Source organism: Pseudorca crassidens, chromosome 12, assembly GCF_039906515.1.
Source record: "Pseudorca crassidens isolate mPseCra1 chromosome 12, mPseCra1.hap1, whole genome shotgun sequence".
In the NCBI taxonomy this organism is placed as follows: domain Eukaryota; kingdom Metazoa; phylum Chordata; class Mammalia; order Artiodactyla; family Delphinidae; genus Pseudorca; species Pseudorca crassidens.
This window is the reverse complement of record NC_090307.1, coordinates 2,832,781-2,856,430: the sequence shown is the minus strand read 5'-3', so window position 1 is coordinate 2,856,430 and position 23,650 is coordinate 2,832,781. Positions and strand designations below refer to the sequence as shown.

Genomic DNA, 23,650 nt, shown 5'->3' with positions numbered 1-23,650 from the left:
GGTTCATCACAGTGTCTGCACTCACCGTACGTTTGGGCTCATTAGGAACCAACCCGTCTGGCTGTATTTATGTCCATGTTCTAGGAAACGGTCACTGGTATACTTTTCTCACTGACTTATAGTTCTTCAGGCTTTGGTTTCATAAGATTCTGCAGATCGTACAAGAGTTTTGCTTTTCATTTTTCGTGCTCCGTGTCCGTGTTCCTAAAAGCAACCCTAAAATTAATGTTTTTGTGGAGATACAGGGTTAGTTTTACAGTGATTTGCTTTATCCCTTGAGTTACGGAATTACAGGAATAACCCTGTATGCTTTATTCCCATTTTACAGTTGAGAAAGTAAAGCTTAGAAGACTCATCTAGGTATGAATATAACACTGCCTCTAGGAGTATACCATAGGTAAAAATAGGGATCAGCTGGACGGTTTTTACATTATGAGTATGCCTTACGTGGAAACAAGTGTTCCAGTAGGTCTAAGATGTCACCCATTTCTAGATTATTAATCAACACGATAAAGAGAAGGCTTTGCTCTAACAAGCACCCTTGAGAAAACAGCTGCGTTACAATAACTTATTCTTCATAAACACCTGTCCGTGGATACACAAGTTTAATAAGGAAAATGACAGCGACTCTCTCAATTTCCTGCCTCATGTCTTGCCATAACAGCTGGTGAAAGTGTATGCAAGGAATTATTTGGGTTTTAATTCCATGCCTGCCAATTACTATTTACTGAAGAGCTTAGAAATTTAGTTCTCCGAGCTTCTGACCTCTCATCTGTAAAATCAGCTGATAATACCTGCAGTGCATTCATTCATGTTGAGGCATTCGATAAGGTAACAGACTCGAAATCCCCTGGCCCCTGACAACCCATCCACAACATAAGGGCCTTCTCTTCCCTTCCTTAGAGAACGGCTTGTATGTTACATAAGGCACCGACCGCAGAAGGAGACGAATAAGGAGTTAATCATGATCCCGAAGGGCTAATCGTCCACAGATATCACAACTGTCAAAGTTCAACTTTCTTGTAATAAAAATGTTCAGTGAATATATTGCTGCACGATCAGTGGAGAGCCAGAGGGCAATCTGTCTTTCTCATCTGTCTCGGGTGCAATTTTTCATGTACAGTAGCTTAGAGTAATTTTTTTCTCTGTCCTGTTTGCACTTGTGTATGTGTGAATATTGACAGTACAAACACCAGCGGGATGGCATCTGTGGGGAGGGGCTGAGAAGGATCCAGGGGCTGAGGTCACCCTGGGTCATAGAGACGGGTCAGGTGAGAAACCTTAGGAGCATTGAGCCCATGGTTAATGTTTTAACATCTACCCACTGAATCCATGTACAGTCATCCCAGCCAAGAGGTGGATTAATGTGTACTTTTGGCAGCAGAATTAAAATTCTGCTACTACCAGGGTGGTAACTTTTGCTTCTCTGCTTTTCCAAATCACTAAAGCAATGTTTTCAAAATTCCATGTACTTTGCCATTAACCCTTAACAGAGTCGTAGCTTTTTACCAGGCTTTAAAGGTAAATGAACTTCACTGTTATTACTACTGTTACATTTTGTACTTAACCCCTTAGCAGGACCCAAATGGCTCTCAGCCTCTAGTTACTGGTGAATTACATGCTGAAGGGGCTCCATGGGACCTTGGGGATGAAATATACCAACTGCCAGGGTCGGCTGAGGAACCACCAGGCACTTATGAGCATGGTTTATGTTTGGAGGTGGCCTAACCATACCTTCCAGAAGAATCAACAGTAAGACAGAGACGCTTGGGGATGTGCACCAGCCAGAAAGGGCTACCTTAACCTCTGAGCGGAGGGGAACCTGGAGAGTCTGACTGATCGAGGGAGTGAGACAGGGTGTCCCCGGAATGGAATAACTGAACAAGGTAATGAAACAGGAGATGGTGAACATTCCAAAGGGGCACCCTCATTTCCTTCCTGGGAGCCACCAAATGCGAGACAGAATGACCTGCCGCTGAGCTGCTGAAGGGCACTACCTCCCCCCCCCCAGACCAGCCAGGGAACCCACAACTGGCGGCCGATCGCTTCCTCCGGGCCGCCCTTCCGTGGCGGGTATGGTTTGTCACGGGGTGTGGACCCTGCCCATCCTCCCCGCAGACACCAAACTGATGCCACCAGCCCTAAACGGCAGGCGGGGGTAGCACAGAGCTGGAAGGACAGACAGTGGGACTCTGCTGCTTTGACCTTTAAACAAAACCCAGAGAGCAAATGTGAAAGAGCAAGGAACTCGCATCTAAAAAAGGACCTGAGAGAGAAGCATGAGACTAAATGGAAGACCATCCCTTCAGCCTCCTCGCTCTGTTTCTCTCCCTCTTCCTCCCCCACCCGCCTCTATTCTTCTGCCTCTTTCTCCGCCAGGGCCCAAGCGTTTACGCCTGGTTTCTGTAGACAATCATTTTTATTTCTCAGGTCAAAAACGTTCTTGTAACACTCTGTGTTCAGAACATAGTAAACGGCTACCAACATCACCAAAACAACCACCCCCAAAATAAACACACACACACACACACGCACGTGCACAAGCCAAAAAGAAAGACCATTTTACGGCTGGAACAGGCAGTGGGAAGCAGAAGTCACACCGAGTTTCAGGAACGCATGTGACAGCTGACCTGGAGATCCTCAGGCTCTCCCCAGGCTCCCTCCCGGCCTCTGGCTTATAGCACACAGACCACCCACGTCACACATCACAGTTCACTGGTCGGTCGGTCGATATGGCCAACTCGACATTGAACCTGAAGAAAGAGTCTGCTTTCCTGTCCCACCCAATGTACCTCACAGACCTTATTGCAGTTCTCTGAAAGCAAACCATCCCTCCCCCACGTGAGGACACAGCGCAGAGATGCTGGCTGCGATCCAGGAACTGGGTTCCCACCAGACACTGAATCTGCCGGCACCTGACCTTGGACTCGCGCCTCCAGAACTGTGAGGAATCAGTGTCTGTCGTTTACCAGCCCCCGGTCTGTGGGTTTCTGTTACAGCGGCCTGAGTGGCCTAAGACAGCTCATGATGCGCTGAGAAGGACGGGGTGGAAGTTCACTTCAGAAGTCTATGTCTATCCTAGGAAAAGCTTCTCCAAGACAGTGAGGTGGGATCTGGCCCCCCAACAGTCCTCAGGACCCCAAGCTGCGCTGGGTGTCCTGACGGCGTTTACAAACAGACCCAAACACCCAATCTGGACTCACATGGAAAGCGTCAGAAGAAATCAGCCTCTAGATTTTGGGGGCCGGGAATTTCTGCTTTGGGTTATGACATAATATTCATAAGCTAGTCATCACCATCCTTTGCTTTCCCCAGGCTTATCAGATTTACAGTGCAGAAGAACACTGCCTTAAGTTCTCAGAAATCATTTAGAAAGAAAATTACAGAACTGCAGATGGATGGAGCTGGCTGGAGTCTGACTGTGGTCCCCTGAGCCTGGTCCTCGGGGCATCAGCTGGCTTTGCAGATAAAGCCATCACCAAAGGGGGCAGCAAATGACGTTCTGGAGTTCCAGTCCGGGCTTCACCTGCTTTGAGGGATGAATGAACACCCCCTGCCTCTTTCCCCTCTGCGTTTCTATACCTGCCTCCCCGGGGTCTCCATCACGTACCCTAGAACATCTGTAATTAGTCACGAAACCCACACCAGCTCTGTGCAGAAAACTCCAGAGAGAGTGGCTGGGAAGGTTAATCTAAGAAAAGGACAGGGGAATAGTGGGATCTGAACCACCCTCAGAGCCCCGCTGGGTTACGGGCGTTACGGTAACTACGGGCAGCTCCGTGGAAAGGGATCAGGAGCAAACGCTGGACTGAGTCCAGGGCACATGTTTCAAACTCTTCTTCAGCACAAGTCATGAAAGCAACTAAGTTAGGTCTCAGAGATTTCGGACTCTGTGATGATTGTACCACATGAGTCCACGCGGAAATGACACCTGGGACCTTTTCCACCTTCATGAACAAATGTGTGTTTTTGTTTTTGTTTTTGCGGTACGCGGGCCTCTCACTGCCGTGGCCCCTCCTGCCGCGGAGCACAGGCCTCGGACGCGCAGGCTCAGCGGCCATGGCTCACGGGCCCAGCCGCTCCGCGGCATGTGGGATCCTCCCGGACCAGGGCACAAACCCGTGTCCTCTGCATCGGCAGGCGGACTCTCAACCTCTGCGCCACCAGGGAAGCCCCAAATGTGGTTTTTAAAAAAAGGGTGTGAGGGCTTCCCTGGTGGCACAGTGGTTGAGAATCCGCCTGCCAATGCAGGGGACACGGGTTCTAGCCCTGGTCTGGGAAGATCCCACATGCCGTGGAGCAACTAAGCCCGTGTGCCACAACTACTGAGCCCATGTGCCACAACTACTGAGCCTGCGCGCTAGAGCCTGCGAGCCACAACTACTGAGCCTGCGCGCCTAGAGCCCGTGCTCCGCAACAAGAGAAGCCACCGCAATGAGAAGCCTGCGCACCGCAACGAAAAGTAGCCCCCGCTCGCCGCAACTACAGGAAGCCCGCGCGCAGCAACGAAGACCCAACGCTGCCAAAAATAAATAAAATTTTTTTTAAAAAAAGGGTGTGAAAATTTGTCCAGGTTTTAACCTATCTTCACATTAAAATTTACTTTAATTTCTCATCCCACATTTTATTTTGGTGTTACTAATCCTATGTAAAAAATATCTGTGTAAATAGTGTTAGGACTACTATGTAATGTGGCTTTAAACACGGCATTTCACTGCCTTTTCAGAAAGGCTGTCTGCCAGGTCAGCACCTCTTTGTCCTCCTTCCTTTCACATAACAATTTCCAAACAACGTCTGAAATGAATCAGGCTAGCTTTTTTTTTTTTTTTTTTTTTTTTTTTGCTGAGCCACACAGCATGAGGGATCTTAGTTCCCCAACCGGGGAACTAACCCAGGCTCCTTGAAGTGGAAGGGTGGAGTCTTAACCACTGGACCGCCAAGGAAATTCCAGGCTAGCTTTTAATATCTGGTTTAAAGCCTTCTCTCTTCAAAAATAAGTCTTGGGGCTTCCCTGGTGGCGCAGTGGTTGGGAGTCCGCCTGCCGATGCAGGGGACGCGGGTTCGTGCCCCGGTCCGGGAAGATCCCACATGCCGCGGAGCGGCTGGGCCCGTGAGCCATGGCCGCTGGGCCTGCGCGTCCGGAGCCTGTGCTCCGTAATGGGAGAGGCCACAATGGTGAGAGGCCCGCGTACCGCAAAAACAAAAAAAAATAAGTCTTGACATACAGAGATAATGACGGAATAAAAGAACCATCGTCTGCCTTTTAAAGGGACAGCACCCTCCCTAGAGCTGTATAAAACGATATATCGAAGGTAGAGATGCATTAGGCCTGACTCTGAAATACATTTTATCCTCTTCCTATTTCTAGGAAGACAATGGCAGCTGGGGATTCCACTTCCTAAATCCCTGGTCTCAGCTAGTCCAAGGCTATCACGTTTTCAGACATCCGAAAGAACCAGAATGAAAACAACCAAAGCACACCCTCCTACCACATCAAGAGAAACCTAGCTCCTAAAATATGAGAGTCATTTTTGTTTATTTTGTTAAGTTCCTGCTTTATCTGGTCTTGTAAGGCAACACAGGGAGCTGAATAAATCATGTCCCACGTTCTCCTGGGTGCTGAAGAACAGACTTGGGCAAATGACTTCGGCAAAGTTCAGACTCTCAGGTCCATCAGCTGGATGGTGATGATTAGGGTCAGTGGAAGCCGCCATCTGGGGATGCAACACACCCCCCCTGGGTACCACACAGATGACGTGAGGCGAGGAAAACCTATTTACCTGTCCCAGAACGGAAGTGCGGAACGGAACATTTAACCACTTATAAACTGAACGTGATCAGAACCAGAGAACAGAGCTACTGCTGTGAAAAGCCATGTGGGGAAGGTGGGCATCCTGGAAACAGGGTGAGGGAACTTCCCTGAAGGAGCCATCCATCCTAACCCTAACCCCAGCCAGGAATTCCGGGAAGAGCCCAGAGAATTCCCAGACAGGCTGCAGGGGAGGCACAGGGCTGCTGGGGGGATTAGAAGCAGCTACTGAGTCCCCTCCCCTCTGCCAGCACAGCCCCCTCATCGGGAAACCTGAGTTTTGTTTATACATCTAGCAATGTGTTCAGCAAATGTTGGGCCTTGGGAAACCTATCTGTGGATCCCTGAGCTCCCTAATAATACTATACAGCACTTTCAGGGCCCCAGACGCGTCTGTTTTATGTGGGTGCATTGGAAAGGCACGGTGTGGCCTTCTGCCCATCCTAGAGAATGAGAGAATTTTAAAGAATCAATTGTGTGTTTGCTCTATTTGGGAAGCCTGCCACACAGCTCTGTGTTTTTTGCTTTCAAAGCAAGTTTAGCAAAAATGTTAGGTTCCAACTAACCAAGAAACCAGGATGGAGACGATGCATATCCCTAAATATTCCTTGTCAGATACGCTAGCGCTCACAGGCAGGAAAGAAAATGTCATCCTCTAAATGGAGTATCAAAAACAAACGATAATACAGTGTGAAGTAAGTCAGAAAGAGAAAAACAAATACCGTATGCTAACACATATATATGGAATCTAAAAAAAAAAAAGTTCTGAAGAACCTAGGGGCAGGACAGGAATAAAGACGCAGACGTAGAGAATGGACTTGAGGATATGGGGGGGGGGAAGGGTAAGCTGGGACGAAATGAGAGAGTGGCATGGACATATATACACTACCAAATGTAAAATAGATAGCTAGTGGGAAGCAGCCGCATAGCACAGGGAGATCAGCTCGGTGCTTTGTGACCGCCTAGAGGGGTGGGATAGGGAGGGTGGGAGGGAGGGAGACGCAAGAGGGAGGAGATATGGGGATATATGTGTATACATATAGCTGATTCACTTTGTTATACAGCAGAAACTAACACACCATTGTAAAGCTATTATACTCCAATAAAGATGTTAAAAAAAAAAAATCCGCCTGCCAAATGCAGGGGACACGGGTTCGAGCCCTGGTCCGGGAAGATCCCACATGCCGCAGAACAACTAAGCCCCGTGCGCCACAACTACTGAGCCTGCGCTCTAGAGCCCGCAAGCGACAACTACTGAAGCCAGCGCACCTAGAGTCCATGCTCCACAACAAGAGAAGCCACCGTAATGAGAAGACCGTGCACCACAACGAAGAGTAGCCCCCGCTCGCCGCAACTAGAGAAAGCCCGCGCGCAGCAACGAAGACCCAATGCAGCCAAACATAAAAATTAATTAAAAAATAAAAATAATAAAAAATAAGAACATATCATCAGTATAGAACGTTATTTTCCGTGAGTCATTCTTCAAACATAAAGTCAGTTTATCAGTGAAACACAGTTTCTTGATCGTGTTAAAGTGGATGTTTGTGAGCACGGGCAGGTGCATTCAGGTAAATCTGTGTCCCCGAGACACACATCGGGCACTCGGCACGCATTTCTGCCTTTCACTGAGCAGTGGGCCTCACCACTTGGAGCTCACTAGACTACACACTCGTGGGCCTGGGCCCCGAGGTTGCGGTGTGGCGTCCAGAGCCCCGGGCCTAGGACTCAGCATTTAATGAGTATCCTGGACAACACGCATGCAGGTGGCTGGCAGACCACCGGGGGACCGTTAGACGCCATCCCAGTCCACAGCCCCGTGGAAGGCTCGGAGCCAGGCACTGGCCACGGCAGACACTTCGCTGGGGCGCTGGGTATCCTGCCGCCCAGCCAATCCCGGCCCTGCAGCCGTCTGCACTGATTCGGGCAGGTATCCAATCAGACTCCGGATGGAGGTGAGCGCCATCTAGCTTTCCTTCCTCGCTGATTAGTCTGGTGGCTGGTGTAGGCGGGGCCGAGGGACGTTCTTGCACCTGGCTTTTTGCTCCTGGGGCTGCGGCGACAGAGGCTGCTAACTGCAGGGGCGGGTCGGATGTGGCCTGCGGGGAGATCCTCTGTAGCCTGACACCCCAAAAGGCGGGGCCGACACTTGTGGGCGCTGCTATCAGTGGTGAACAAGGCCAGCACAAGCGCTCTCTTTACTCGAAACATCGAGGATGGGGTTACCAGGCTCCCCACCCTCTGACAAAAATCAAACCCTCACCTGCTTCCACCCTCCTGCCCCCAGGTCCCATGAAACAAAGGGAAATCTGACTGCAGGAGTCACTCTCTGAAATAAACATTTCAGAAAACCAAATGACAGTGAGGCATGTCACCCCAGTGGCTCTGCCTGCCTCTCCAGCCATGACTCACAGGAAGCCGCAGTCCAGCCGGGGAGCCGCTGGTCACAGGGCCAGGCAGACCCCGGGGCTCCCCCCGCTGAGCTGCATCCCTCACCAGCGGGGACCCTAGGCTGCCACGGAACCCTCAGCACTCAGATGTCGCCTGCAGGGCGCAGGGCATGGCCTGGCACACCTGCGGGTCACTCAGAGCTGCCGTCAGCCTGGTCAGCACTGAATGCTGGCCACCGATCAGAGCAAAACCTGATGCAACATGCAACCAAGTCAACTCACTTTCAGAAGAAGCATCAACACCGGTCTCTGTTTTCTAGATGGTTTTAACAGTGGGGAGGCATAAACCAAACCCAAGCCTCAGTACTATGTAGTCAGAATCAGCACGATGTTAAAAACCCGTGTGTTCAGTAAAACATACTGAATGGCTCCTGCAACTCTTTTTGCATTTCAAAATTTACAACACATACCAAGGAAAACAACTGCTGAGGGGCTCTGAGCAGAAACTCATTTCCTGTAAAAAGCTGCGGTTTGGGGCCTCAGAGAAGCTCCCTCACACTCTGGAGGGCGTCACCCCCCTCGTCACCAGCTATCAGCCACTGACCCCTTTTCAAAACCAGCATCAGTTTTGATGTGCGGCATCACAACACCACTAAAAGAAACGCCGTTCTTGCATCTTTTCATACCAATTCTTTCCTTTAAAAAGGAGCTAATTTTAAAACAAAAGCCTCTGGGCTTCCCTGGTGGCGCAGTGGTTAAGAATCCTCCTGCCAATGCAGGGCACACGGGTTCCAGCCCTGGTCCGGGAAGATCCCACATGCCGTGGAGCAAGTAAGCCTGTGCGTCACAACTACTGAGCCTGCGCTCTAGAGCCCACGAGCCACAACTACTGAGCCCGTGTGCCACAACTACTGAAGCCCACGCGCCTAGAGCCCGTGCTCCACAACAAGAGAAGCCATCGCAATGAGAAGCCCGTGCACCGCAACAAAGAGTAGCCCCCGCTCGCTGCAACTAGAGAAAGCCCGCGCTCAAAAACGAGGACCCAGTGCAGCCAAAAATAAAAAAATAATAATAATAATAAAAAGCCCCTGGTTTCTGATTGGTCCCCAGCACTCGTGACCAGCTTGGGGACAAGGCCTGGGGCTGGCCGGGGCCCAACGCCCCTCCCACCCGTGGGACACTGACTTGAGACAGTGCAGCCTGACACAGGTGTAGGGACGACTGGATTTGGAAATGTGCTCTGAGAGCTCAGGAGCACAGGGTGAGCGTCGCTGGCCGTCACACATGTCGCTGGACAGAGCAGAGGACGCCCTGGGCTTCACACGACCCCCCAGATCTGCTGAGTGCCGAGAACTCACGTTTCCTCGCCTGTAACAGGGTGAGGATGTCGTTCAATTCAGAGGGTTGCTGGGGAACAGACCTTACCTGGCTCCCCAGCCAGCGGGGGCAGGAGGGCCTCCACCTTCTGGGCAGACCGTCTTACCCCAGGGTGCTGACAGGGCCTGTCCAGACATCATCACTGCATTTATTCTGTGTCCCTTTAGAAAATGAGTCTGTCTGGAAACAGACTCACAGAAAACAAACTTACGGTTACCAAAGGGGAAAGAGGGTGGGGAGATAAATTAGGAGTTTAGGATGAGCAGATACACATGACTATATTTAAAATAGGTAAACAAGGCCCTACTGTGTAGCACAGGGAACTCTACTCAATATTTTTTAATAACCTATAAGGGAAAAGAATCTGAAAAAGAATATGTCTATATATGTATAACTGAATCACTTTGCTGTACACCAGAAACTAACACAACACTGTAAATCAACTCTACTTCAATTTAAAAAAAGAAAGAAACTGAAAACCATATAAAGAGAAAGAAAGAAAATAAGTCTGTCTGAGTGGTGGGAGAGATCAGTTAGGCTCCTTAGTGGGTTTTAGCTACGTCATTATATGCATATATATATGCACGTTTGAAACAACAGATATCACAAGGAAATAAACTCCTGGGTTGAGAAGTTCAGAGGATTAAACCTCAGGCATAATTGCATTCAGCGAAGGAGGGGTAGTTCTTACTGTACAAGATGCTGCCCTAATGTGCAAGGCTGCCAACCCCACACCAGCCGTCACGTGTGGACTCCAGCCGTGAGCACGTGGGGTTTGTGTGTGTGAGTGTGTCGGGGTGACCACCTTCCAGGCCCTCAGCTGCCTCTGGGACCTGTCTTTCCACGCTCTGTATATTAGTCTCTAATACAGAACGAAGCATGAAATTTGGTTAATCACTTACTGTGAATAAAACCTCATTTTCCTTCTCTTACCTTGGAAAAAGGGTGAGCTGAATGTTAATCCCCTCACTCTTAAAGAAAGTGAAATAATTCTACAGGAAATCAATTACAGACCTTTCCTCGGCCACCGCAGCGTCCTTGCACTTGCCTGTGGCCAGTGGCCCCTGCAGACCAGTCGCTGGCCCGCAGACACTGGTGCCGACACCGCGAGTCTGGAGGGGGTGAGTGGAAGGGAGCAGAGGGCCCCTGGGCCAGGGAGGCTGTCCGGGGCCCACGGGAGGGGGACCTGTGGGCTTGCGGACGCATCCAGGGCCAGGGAGGAGCGAGAAGGAGGGCCCTGGTTTGCTGACCTCTATTTAAAACACGCTGGACGGTACTTAGAGGCCAAACTTATGCACATGAGGGACTCAGGAAAAATTCAGGCAGCAAAGAAGGAAAACCAGCTGGGTCCCAATGCGCTAGTTCCCCCTCACGTCCTTCACGTTTACACAGATGTAAATGGTTCTTAAAAGAAAGACAGCTCATCGCAAGTTGAATTCACAGGCTGAAAGCAGGGCCAGGTGTGGCGCCCACCTTCCCCCTCCCCCCGCCCCCCGAAATCTCAGCCCGAGGCTGGTTCACAGGGCACAGCCCTTCTTCTAAGATCACCCTACTTAACTCCGCTTCTAGTTTTCCTTGTTTGTACCCCGTTTACAAATGATGATGGGGACAAGGGAAGTTCCCCAACTCTCTTTTTCTCTGCTCTTGCTTTTACCTAATTTTAGTAACTTCACCCCAACCTACGTCCAGGTTCTTCTGGGAGGCTATTACTCTTCCCAGCTTTTCCACCATTTCCTCTTCTTTAGTGTCACACCCCCAAACTTGACATTGGCTTCTTTATTGTTAACGTAAGTGATTCATTATTACAAACAAAAGGTACAGAAAAAAATACACAGCTGGCGTACCTTTTCCCTCAAAAAAAGTGACACATTCCTTTCTTTGTCTAAAATCTCAAAATGTTTCAGAAATAAAACAAATTCCCTTCCCTTCATACAAACCCATCCTTCCTCAGACACAGGTAAGCAGCTTCCTGAGGTTGATGGACAGCCCACTTTGCATGATTTCTGTATTTATTTCATCTCTGTGTGATCACGACAGGTAGTGTGTTCTTTCGTGTATTTAAAATTTTTCAGTAAATAGGATGATACTGTATTTATTCATCTGTAACTTGGCTGCTTTCCATTCAATCTATTGCTTTGGTTTTGACCTGTATTGAGACCTGACCCCACACCGCACAGAGCCTGGCAGAGCTCCACCTTGAACCTCAGCTCTCTTTCTGGGAGCCGTCAACCAGCCAACCCTTTCCACATTTTGTTCACTTTTTGACCTGACCTTGGACACACAAAATCTCGATTCAATAAACATTTAAACCATTTGAAAAAAAATACGTGGGCACAGCTAAAATAGTGCTGAGAGGGAAATTTATAGGATTAAAATGGTGACATTGAAAAGAGGAAAGGTACTGAAATCAATAATCTAAGTTCTGGGCTTCCCTGGTGGCGCAGTGGTTGAGAGTCTGCCTGCCGATGCAGGGGACGCGGGTTCGTGCCCCGGTCTAGGAAGATCCCACATCCCGCGGAGCCTGTGCGTCCAGAGCCTATGCTCCGCAACGGGAGAGGCCACAACAGTGAGAGGCCCGCGTACCGCAAAAAATAATAATAATAATCTAAGTTCTAACTGATGAAACTAAAAAACCAAACCAAACCAAAAAACCTAAATATATCCAAAGAAAGTAGAAGGAAGGAAAGAGTAAAGAGAAGAACAGAAACCAATGAAACCAAAAACAGGAAAATAGAGAAAAATCAATTAAACAAAGAGCTAGTTCTCTGAAAAAAAAATCAGTAAAATGGATCATGCTCTAGCAAGGTTCTCACATAAAAGGAGAGAAGACAGAAATCATCACTATCAGGAATAAAACTAGGGATATCGCTACAGATCCCGTGGCGTTAAAAGGATAATAAAGGATTCTGTGAACAACAGTGCACTCATAAATTCTACAGCTGACAAGAAATGAACCAATTCTTCGAAATCCACAAACTACCAAGAGTCAACCAAGATGAAATATATAACTTGAATAATCTTACAACTATTCATGAAACTGTATGTGTAATTAGAAAATGCCCCTCCAAAGAAATCTCCAGCCCCAGATGGTTTCACTGGAAATTTCTACCCAACATTTAAAGAAGAATTAATGCCATTTTTACATAAACCCTTTCAGAAATTAGAACAGGAGGGAACACTTCCCAGCTTATTTTTATGGGGCTCATATTACGCTGATATCAAAACCAGCAAAGACTGTACAAAGAATGAAAACCACAGACCAATCTCTCTCATGAACTTAGAAGCAAAAATCCTCAACAAGATACTAGCAAAGTGAATCCAGCAACATATAAAAAAATTATACACATGACCAAGTGGAATTCATTTCAGACATGCAAGGGTGGTTCAACACCGACGTGAACGTTAATCAGTATACTCCATCATGCTGACAAGTTAAAGAGGAAAAATCACAGGAGGCTGTCAACTGACTGAAAGAATATGTGACAAAATCCGAGACCCATGCATGACAAGACCTCTCAGCAAGTTAGGAATAGAGGGGAACTACCTCAATGTCATGAGGAACTTCTACAAAAGCCCTAAATAAATAAAGCTACGTCATACTTAGTGGTGAAAAAGTGAATGCTTTACCCCTCTGATCAGGAACAAGGCAAGGATGTCCACTCCTGCAACTCTTCTTCAACAGAGCAGTGGAAGTTCCAGTGCAACACAACAAGAAAAAGAAACTAGAAAGGATAGAGGTTGGAAAGGAAGAAATAACACTTTCCCATTTACAGGTAACATGACGGTCTGCATGGATATCACAAGGAATCTACCCCCGAAATCTAGACACTTAGTGAGGGAGTTGGGCAAGGTCGCAGGACACAAGGTCAGCACACAAAAATCATCCACATTTGTGTAAACTAACAACACACATGTAGAAACTGAAGTTAAAAACATGACAGTATTTAAAAATAACTCAAAAAAAGAGAAATACTTAGGTATACTCTTAAAAAACCCCCACAGATTCAGAATCTATACGTTGAAAATTACAAAATACTGATGAAAGAAACAAAAGCACATCTAAATAAACAGAGACAACCTGTGATCACAGCGTGGAAGACTCCACACGGTAAAACTGTTAATTTTCCCCAAGTCCATCTATAGATTTGATGAAATTCCTATAACAATTCCACCAAGGGTTTTGTGGACACAAACAAGCTTATTCTAAAACGTATGGAACGGTGCAGGAGCCAGCACAGCTAACAGGATTTTGATAAAGAAAGAAGGGGAAGGACTCACGCTACCTGATGGTAAGGTTCACCCTCCAGCCACAGAAATCAGCACAGTGTGGTCCTGGTGCCGCAACAGACACCTCGATCAAGGGAACAGATCAGGGAAACCAGAAATAGACCCACACAAATATGGGGACACGATTTTTGACAAAGATGCAAAAGCAATTCTATGGGGGAAGGATCATCTTTTCAACAAACAAAGTCCTGGAGCAATCTGACATTCCTAGATAGGCACAAAAACCAAACCAAACCAAAACCCTCCACCTAGACCTCACTCCTTATACAAAATTAACTGGAAATGGACAACAGACTTCAGTATAAAATGCAGAACCATAAAACATGTAGGGGGAAAAAAAAGGAGAAAATCTTCCAGACTCAGGCTAGGGGACGGGTTCTTGCATTTCACCCCCAAATCACAATCCATAAAAGGAAAACATTAATAAACTGGATCTCATCGAAATGAAAAACTTTCTTCCTGCAGAAGACTCTGGAGAGTAGAAGTCAAGCTAAACTGACAGAGTAACTGCAAACCACAACCACGAGCCGTATTCAGAACATACAAGGAACTAACGAGACGGAACAACGCAATCAGAAAAAGGGCAAAGACGAGAACAGGCTGCTCGTTGAGAGGATGTGCAGAGGGCAGACGCACACACGGAAAGACGGGCATCATTATCCGTGAAAGAAACGCAGACTAAAATCACGGTGAAGTATCGCCGCACACCTGTCAGAGGCTCAAATAAAAAACAGTGACGGTGCCAAAGGCCGTCGTGGAGATCCTGGATCACTCACACCTGGCTGGTGGGATGTAAGACGGTGCAGCCATTCTGGAAGAGGGGAGGGCAGTTTCTTGTGAAATGGAATACGTGTTTGCTACTTGACTCAGCAATGGCACTCTTGCTTGGGCATTTATCCCGGAGAAATGAAAACTGTGTTCACACAAAAACCTGTACGTGGACGGTCACAGCAGCTTTACTCAAATAGCCCCAAACTGGAAACCCTCAAAGGGCAAATGCTTGAAACCAAAACACTACGGGAGCGGGGTGGGCATCCATTCCACGGAATACTACTCATCAATAAAACAAGAACAAGCTGTCAGTATACTCAACGACTTGGAGAGATCTCAAGAGAATTGCAGTCAGTGAAAAAAGCCAATCACAAAAGGTTGCATGACTCTACTTAAATAGCATTCTTGAAATGATGAAATTATAGAAAATGGGGAACAGATTAGTGGTTGCCAAGGGCATAGGGAGGGAGAAGGGGGAAGTTGGCTGTGGCCATAAAGGGCAGCCCTAGGGAATTTGTGATGGAGCTGTCCCTGCCTGAGGTGGGTGGTCACACGATTGTACATGTGTGATAAAATTACATAGAACTACACACAGACACACACACGTAAACTAGCGAAATCTGACATCTCAACACAGCTGATGGATTGTACCAATGTTAATCTCCTGGATGTGATATTGTCTACAGTTTTGCAAGATGTTCTGAAGCATATATGGATCTCTCTCTATTGTTTCTCACAATTGCATGTGAATCTACAATCATCTCAAAATAAAAAGTTTTAAAAAATTGCTTCCATGAGCAACCTTTGTATGTGCCCTATGCACTCAGACCAGGTTCTCCCTAGAGGGTGAACTTTGGAGTGAAATCACGAGGTCATAGGGAATGTCCGTCATCAGCTTTCCTGGATTCTTCTCTAAAGTGTCTGTTTTTATTTACGCTCCTACTCACAATAATGTGAGTTCTCACTTCTCCACATCTTCCTCGGTACTTGGTATAGTCAGAATTTAAAATTTTTACCAGTATGATGGATACAAAAAATTATCCCATTTGATGTGATTTTTGACTCCCTGGGAACTAGTGGGTTAAACATCTTTTCATATTTTACTAGCCCATCTGGGTTTTCTCTTCTAGGCCAGCCTGTTCAGTCACATCTTTTTCTATTGGGCAGTTTGTTTTATATTGCTGAATTTTAGAATGTTTGATACATTCCAGATACCTCACCTAAGTCTGTTTATCCTCATTCTCTAGGCATCCATCTTTTTTTTTTTTAAATAATAGAGCCTCACACTTACTCAGAGGTGTTCACAGAGTCCAGATCCATATTTATGAATTTTTAGCAATTACTGACTCTGAGACTTTGCTAAAAGCTTCAGAATATGCACTGTTCCCTATTCCTGGTTGCAGCGTGAGCTCTGGATGTGGCCTCAGCTCACGCCTGAGAGCTGCAGCCTCCTGTCTGGTCGGCCTCTCCAGCCCCAATTCCTTGCGATAAGTCACTCATGTGCATCTCCCATTGATTCCGTGTCTCTGGCTAAAGCCTGACAGCTACATGTTTAGGTGGAGTTTGAATTCTGCTCATCTCTGCTGAATGGGACCACCAGGGTCTCCCTGTGTATAATTACTGTTGCTTTAAACTCACCTCCTGGGGCCCCAAACTCAGGCTGATTTAAGCTTCCTTCAGTGGCTCTCACGGACCAGTAGAAGTGTCTTCCTGCTTAATGACTACTTACTAAAAAGCGTACTGAGGAATTAGAGAACTGTCTTTCCTTCTTTACTGTCAACTTTACTGAGGAAGTTAAGGAAAAGATGACTAACAGAGACCTGACAGCAGCCTTCGAGGCTAATCACCCTGAAGAGGAAGCATATTTTGTTGGGCGTGGCCGCTCATCAGCGGTGGAATTTTAACAGACAGAGAAGTGCAAGGCAGCCCTGTGGGCCTTTTAAGGCGTCCTACTTGCCCCGCAGGGCAGCAACAAAGGGCTGGTGGCAGGTTCCCAGAACTGAGTCCTGGGCGCCCTGGGTGTCTCCATGCCTTGGTTTCCTAGTCAGTAAAAATGAGGGTACTGATAGGGTAGTTATATCAAATGAGGGGATCCCAGGGCACCCCGCCTACCAGTGAGGTGATGCATTGCTCTAAGAAGACAGCCTGGCAACTTGTAAGTGGTCAAAAATGCTACCTGGACACCTGGGTGGAAAAGGCACAGAGACGGAGGCTGATACTGTGTCAAATTTTTAAAGAATCTAAAGAGAAACTAAAAGTCAAACAACAAAAGGTTTCTAAAGTGGATTTGAACCAAACAGCTTTTGTTTAACCCTGAGTTAATAAAGGGAGTTATTTCAGAACAGGTAAACCGTTGGGAGTGACTGTTAGCCAACACCTTACAATAATTTTGAACTGGATTCCCTCCCTTCAGGTTTTGGTTTATCCCACTTAAAAAAAAATACGACCACTGATGAGCACTTCTCCTGGGTTGGGAGAAACACAGCTGTGAGGCTGCGGCCCACCTGCTGGATCTTTGGGCCCATCCCTCCCTGAAGAGCTGCTCTGTCCCAGGCTCCCGCTGGCTCTGCACCTGGGTCACCTCGTCCGAGGAGGCCCCCAGCACTCAGAGGCGGTCCTGCCAGGGAGAAGGGGGGTCAGGACTGAGCCCGATTCAGGGGGGTCCCAGACTTGTGGGTCACTCTGTAAACTATCTCCCTGAGCTGGGGGGCTAAAGTCTTCTCCAAAACCCACAGGTCTTAAATAGGACGCACCCTAAAGTTCCCTCCGTCTGAAAATCTCTCTTTCTAGGCCAGGTGTGGGTATCCCTGGCCAGAACAGCCAGGGGCCCCCCTGCACCGTGTTTACACCTCTCCCAGCACATCCCGGCTGTGGCCCGTGCCTTCCACAGCTGCAGAGGCAAACTGAACAGGCGTTGTCGATTCTCACGTTGTAGCATTTGGAAAACAGAGAACCAGGAACCAGAAAGCGCTTATTTCCTGCCAGACTCCTACTTAGATCACCAAAGAAACGCAAACGTGGTTCCCAGCCCCACTCTGCCTTCTGAAAGGAGGTGAAAGGAGACGCTAAAAGAAACGAGGCAGTGCCACCAGCAGCCCAAAGGACCCAGAGCCACTGAATGTCAGGGAATCGTGCAGATCACAGGGCACACTAAGGGCCACCCAACCCGGCGCCGGGCCCAGGGGGCTTCGCGCCCAGGGGCGCCAGGCGCGCAGGTGGGCGCAGGTGGGCGCAGGCGGCGCGGCCCGAGCCGGGACGGGCCCCCGGAAGGCGGAAGCCCGGAGAGTTGCCTGTCGCCGCCCTCGGCGCTCAAAAGGAAACTGGTCTTCGGCTCGTGGGGCGGGAGGGGAGAGGGGGGGCGGCAGGAGTCGTCCGCTCGGCTCCAGGTGTGTCATTAAGAAGCACTTTAGGCTGGCGGGGAGCCCTGCCTGCCCGAAAGCTCGCCAACAGCGCGCGTTCCCAGCCCGCCCGGGGCGGCCTCCTTGACCTCTGTCACCTCTCACCCGAAACTCTACCCTCACCCCCTCCCACGCTCTGCCCGCGACCCCGGCAGCCGGGCCCGGCCGAGCCCACACCTGGACACCCGTTGGGGACAGCCCCGCCGCTCTGGCTCGGCGTCTACACCCGCGCCCACCTCTCGCAGGGCGGCCGCCCGGCTGCCACCTGCCGCCACCTGCGCCGCCGCCCGGGGGAGCCCCGCGGCCGGGTCCCCGCTCCGAGGGCGCATAGGGGCCCTCCCGCCCCCGGCGAGGGTCACCCACCGTGCTGCGCTCGCCGCTCCCAGGCCGAGGGCGCCGCGGGGTCCAGGCCGCCTCCTCGCCGCGCGGGCCCCAAGCGCGCGGGGTCCCGGGGCGCCGGCGCCGCCTTCCGGGTCGGGCACGCGGGCCGCCGGGGCCGCAGGCTCGTCCTCGCTGGCGCGCGGCGGCGACTGACGGCGGCGGCTCCGAGCGCCGGGCGCGCCCGCCGCCCCTCCCCCGCCCCCCGGGCTTCCTGCGAGCCAGGTAAACACGGCCGGGCCGAGCCGAGCCACCCCACCTGTTGCCCGCCGGCCGGGACCACCTCCGGGCGGCTCTGCCACGCGGGCTCGCTGCACTCACGGGCCCCGCGCGGGGGCAGCCCCTGGAGGCGGCCGCGGACTCCGGCCGGGGCTGAACTGCGGCTCTTTGAGCCTCTGCTCGCGGCTGAGCCTCCGAGTCACTCCGCCCGAGCGCGCAGGGAGGGAGCCCTGAGAGCAGCTGCTCCACAGCCCGCTCCACGGCCGCCAGCGCCGGCTCCAGGGGCCCCAGCAACGCCTGGCCCCTGGAGAGCACCCGGGGAGCTCTCGTGCATCCCAGCACCCGGACAGGTGCTCCGCTGGAGAACACAGGCTTCCAGAAGGAGGCCAGCGAAGAGCGCTCGCAAAGCAGACCAGAAGACGCGCGTTTGGAAGGGCGGCCCTGGGGCCTGCGGCCTGAAGCATCTACTGGCTAGTGGTCAGTGTCATCCTCTTGGTCCAGAGGAAGCCTCTTGTTTGGACCTTAGTCACTTGCACACAGTCCGGTGGTCCTTTCCCCTGCATTCTCACCGTCCTCCTGATGGTGGAAAAGTAGGATGTTGAGGGGAGACACAGACCAGACCGAGACCCTGGCGTCCCCCATGGCTTAGATTCCAGATCAGGGAATTGAATCTGACGCTTTCCCGGAGCCCTCAGGGACCCAACCTGGTTATTAGGGGGAGGGGAAGTCTGGTGCTTGGTGAGACCCAGCCCTGGTCCCCCCGGGCCGGCCAGAAGGGCCCCAGCTCCCAGTGTGGTTTCAGGGCTGTCTTCCCCAAGCCTCCGCCCTCACAGGCCGGGCGTCTAGCAACCACGTTCCAATGCTGGTGATTCTAAGAGAAATGTGTCCACCGTCCCAGAAATATTTGATCCTTTCCTCAGAAAAGGTTGGCCTGGGGGTTTCAGGAATTAGAGAGGGGAGGTCAGCAGGGCTGCGGAGCAGGGATGCTGGCTGTGCCGAGGACAAAGTTTGCCTGTTCCCAGTTCTCCGTCCAAGCCTTCAGCCCACTTGCAGCGGAGGGTGGACGGGCGGGGCTAAGGGGGCCAGAGGAGCCCAAGGGTGTGCGGGGCAGTGACTCTGACCCGGGCCGCTTCCGGGTCCCTGACTCAAGTCACTCTTCCCCCCCAACCCCGATATTTCTTAAAGCTCAAGCCATAGTGCGTTCCATTTGGATGCCGGTTTTAGGATCACAAAGCACTTCTTCCCGCAGATGTCTCCTTGCTTCTTCCTAGGGTCACTGGGATTTGGGAAGAAGGGCTCCTGCCCTGCAAACATCAGTGAAGACTGGATATTGGGGAGTCCAGGCCACAGGGAAGCAGCAGGGTTTGTCCCGCCTCATGCTGTGTAGAAACCTCGCATATGCCAACAGCCGTCTCTGCAAATGTCAGGCTTGCCAAGCTCCAGTTAAATGCTTTTTAAAGTATTTATAAGATCCCACCATGCCTATATTTGGGGGATATAATGCCCCCAAATGCATGGGAACTTCAAGGAAAATGTATGTGAGGGAACGAGGAACACGATTTAATAAAGTGACAGATGGACTTCCCTGGTGGCACAGTGGTTAAGAATCTGCCTGCCAATGAGGGGACATGGGTTCAAGCCCTGGGCCGGGAAGATCCCACCTGCCGCACAGCAACTAAGCCCGCGAGCCACAACTACTGAACCTGCGCTCCAGAGCCCGTGAGCCACAACTACTGAGCCTGCACGCAGCAACAAAGACCCACCCAGCCAAAAATAAATAAATTAATAAATAAATTTATATAAAAAATTAAAAAAATAAAGTGACTGGTGGGCATTTGGAAGGTCCCTCATGCCAGGGAAAGGACCCAGGGAGTAGGAAAGCAAGCGCTTCCCTGTGAGGGGTGTCACGCTTCACATGAAGATGGCCTTGCATCTTTGAGCGCAATGACAGAGATTGATTTTATTCAAAATTCAGGTAAAAGATAAATGATCCAAACTTCATTGTCTCTGATATTTCTAAGAAAATCATATGGCCGTTCCCGCCACCTCTTACTGCTTTTCACATAACGAGGGCAGCAGCCTTCAGCATTTCGTGTCGTAGCAGGGAGCACAAAGTTTCCTGCATGATACACCTGCAGTTCGTTTTTGTTCAGTCCTATTAAACTGCATATTACCCAAACTGAAGGAAGACAGGAAGCTAAATAATTTCCAAGAGACCACACTACATGCATTTTGAGTTTCTAAAGAATTTTCTTCATCAACAGATTTACCTTTGTAATTATATTTTTGCTTACAAAAGCCCTGAAATCACTTTCATCTCTGGTTTGTAATTAACAGTTTGCTGGTGATATCCACAAACTGTTAGTCCACTTAATTTCCAGTTAATCCACTTAAATTCCAGTTAATAACTGGACAGGTTCTGCTGTGGTCATGATTGCAAGAAATTAGGTGCATGAACTCCACAAAGTGCAACATAAAAAATTATGTAAACAAGGAAAGCGTTTGAGGGAGGCTTCTAGACTACAACCAGACACACACACATTCACACACACAACCACACACACACACACAGGCCACTTCTCACTTCACTTGTTTTTATCCAGGAAAAAAAAGAAAGGAAAGGAGATTTGTACACGTTTGACTGTGTGGGAAAAAACAAAAAAACTTTCACACATTTTCTACCATCAATTTTTTGACATTGCTGTTATACAAACTGTTTTACAAAGGGTACACACACACACATATAGTATTTTTCTTTAACCATAGCTCCCTAATTTTATTAATAAAAATAAAAGCAAACAGCTTTCCGTAAGATCCAAGTCACTCTTCAACTACAGAAGTAGATTCTGGATTCAGTGTATTTTTGAAGGAACTCTGTACACGTTCAATAGATATCATCCTCCCACTCTAATTGCTTCTAGAATTTCTTCTTCCAGGGAGCTCTCAACCCTGAATGGCCTGTTGTCAACCCGCCTGGTGAGCTCTGGGGCTCATCTGCGCTGACAAGCAGAGGCTTGACGATCCTGGGTGTCGTGTGGCAGGGTAGCTTCCATACGCGGCCCCAACGCCATCCCAATCCCACAAATCCCTCGTTCTCCTTCCTCTGTGCCTTCGAGGCCAGTGCCATGGAAAAGGAGGAGGTGAGTCTCTGCCCTTGAACCTGGGCACATCCCTGTGACGGCCCCAGCCGTGGAGTCAGGCCCTGGATTTCTGGGGCGAGGTCACAGCAATGCCGAGCACATCTGCTTTCCTCTTCAAGGCCAGCGCCCTCGGAACCCAGCCGCCGTCCTCTGAGGACAGCCTGTGCCAGCCCAGGAGACACCAGTGGCTTTCAGAAGGGACCCCGCCTGAGTCGCTGTGGCCTCTGGGTCCCCCCAGCTGAGGTCCCAGGCCTCACGGAGCAGGAATTGTCTGTCCTTCCTGTGTGCTCCCCGCACCCCTGACCCCCCGAATCTGCGAGCACGGTGACACGGTTGCGCAGTGACACAGGCCAAGGAGCCTGGGCCCCCGGGCCCGGAAGAGATGGGGAGGACCCGGCCCTGGAGACTCGAGAGGGAGCGCGCCCGCCCCTTCATTCCGGACTTCAGCTCCAGGACAGCGACAGAGGCTCTTTCCGTTGTTTTGAGCCACCCGGTTTGTGGCACTTTGATACGGCTGCCTCTGGAAGCAAACTCACGGAGTCACAGAAGGAAAAATAGAGGACCAGCCGTTCGCGTAAAGAAACCTCACGTGAACGGGGACAGGACAATTCGATGATAGAAACGGTGGGGCGTGGGATGAAGGAGGGAAGGGGAGGCCAGAGGGAGGCACCCTGGGGCCTGATCTGGGACTTCGATCTGGGACCCCGGCCACCTGGGCCCCGAGGGCCTTCCCCACCTGCCGTCCTCCTGGTTCAGGCAGGTGGGCAGCAGCCTCAGGCCCCCAAAGCTGGGCCAGCACCGGAGCATCTACCTGGGCACCTGGAAGGCCCAGCAGGCGGGTGGGCAAGGAGCCAGTCTGAGGTCCGAGAGGACCCGAGGGTCTCCCTGCTGTGCTTCTTGGGGTGCAGGGCCGCGGGGGAAGGGGGAGGGCAGGGGCACCAGCCCGGGCAAGCACGGAGGTGCGAGATGCTGAGGAACTGCGGGTTTCAGGGGTGTGACCTTGTGGAGGGGCTGTGAGGCCAGGCTGCCCTGGAGCAAAGGGTTGAGGCCGAGGAAGCTTCAGGACGGTCATTCCACAGCTCTGCAGAGTGGATTCACAGGAGAGACTGGGGCGGAGAGAACCCTCAGGAGAAGAATAGTGACCATAAAAGTGAGCTGGAGGCGTCACCTGCTTCCAGCAGCACTGAGGCAACTCCCTGCATCAGCCCTGCGTCCTCACGGCACCTCTGGGATGAGATCCCCGATTCCCATGGTTCCCAGCGTCCGGGGCTGCCCGCGGCACCCGCTGAAGGGGACACTGCTCAGGGGCCTGCGTCCCTGCTGTCAGGACCACCTGCCCGTCAAGCCCTGGGAAGGGGCCTGGCTGGTGGACCCGTGGTCCATACCTGCTGCTGTCGTCAGAAGGACTGGGGTCAGACTTCAGAGGCTGGCGGGCCGGCTGCAGAGCCCACGTGCTTCCCTCTTTGCTAAAGGCAGAGAGCAGGCAGTCCCTGCTGGACGGGGAGGGGGAGGGGGGCTGAGGAAGAGGGCGAGGTTCCCGGTGACACTCAGACCCCTGGCAGGATGGCCCAGATGGGGAACATCGGAGGAAGAGCAGGTCTGATGGAGACACGGGGGAGGGTGGTTCTTGAAGGGCAGGCCGGATGCCGGGGTCCTGGCGGCTCAGATAACACACCCAAGTTCTCTCGCTCCCAGGCACGCGGGGTGTCACCTTACACACATTCCCAGCCGGGCTCACAGCCCTCCGTCTCCCAGCGGCTGGCCGTGTGCACTCTGTGAAGCCCCCTCTGCAGTCCCGCCCCCCATGGGCTGGGACACGTCTCCTTGGGGTCCCGATGTCCCCGTGATTGCCCCACTGCTGTGTGTGCTGGGGGGGGGGTGGGG

General features: G+C 50.8%; 1 protein-coding gene across 5 annotated transcripts in view; it reads right to left on the bottom strand.

Annotated features, from left to right (window-relative positions):
* Nucleotides 1-18,510, bottom strand: part of MBP (myelin basic protein) — a 112,945-nt gene extending 94,435 nt beyond the window's left edge. The window contains exon 1 of one of the 5 annotated variants that reach the window (XM_067698811.1): nucleotides 18,393-18,510. The gene's annotated coding sequence lies outside the window, so the exon portion shown is untranslated. The remainder of the gene's footprint in view (nucleotides 1-18,392) is intronic. The other 4 variants (XM_067698814.1, XM_067698810.1, XM_067698813.1 and 1 more) reach the window with 4 other exon arrangements.
* Nucleotides 18,511-23,650: the final 5,140 nt, after the last annotated feature.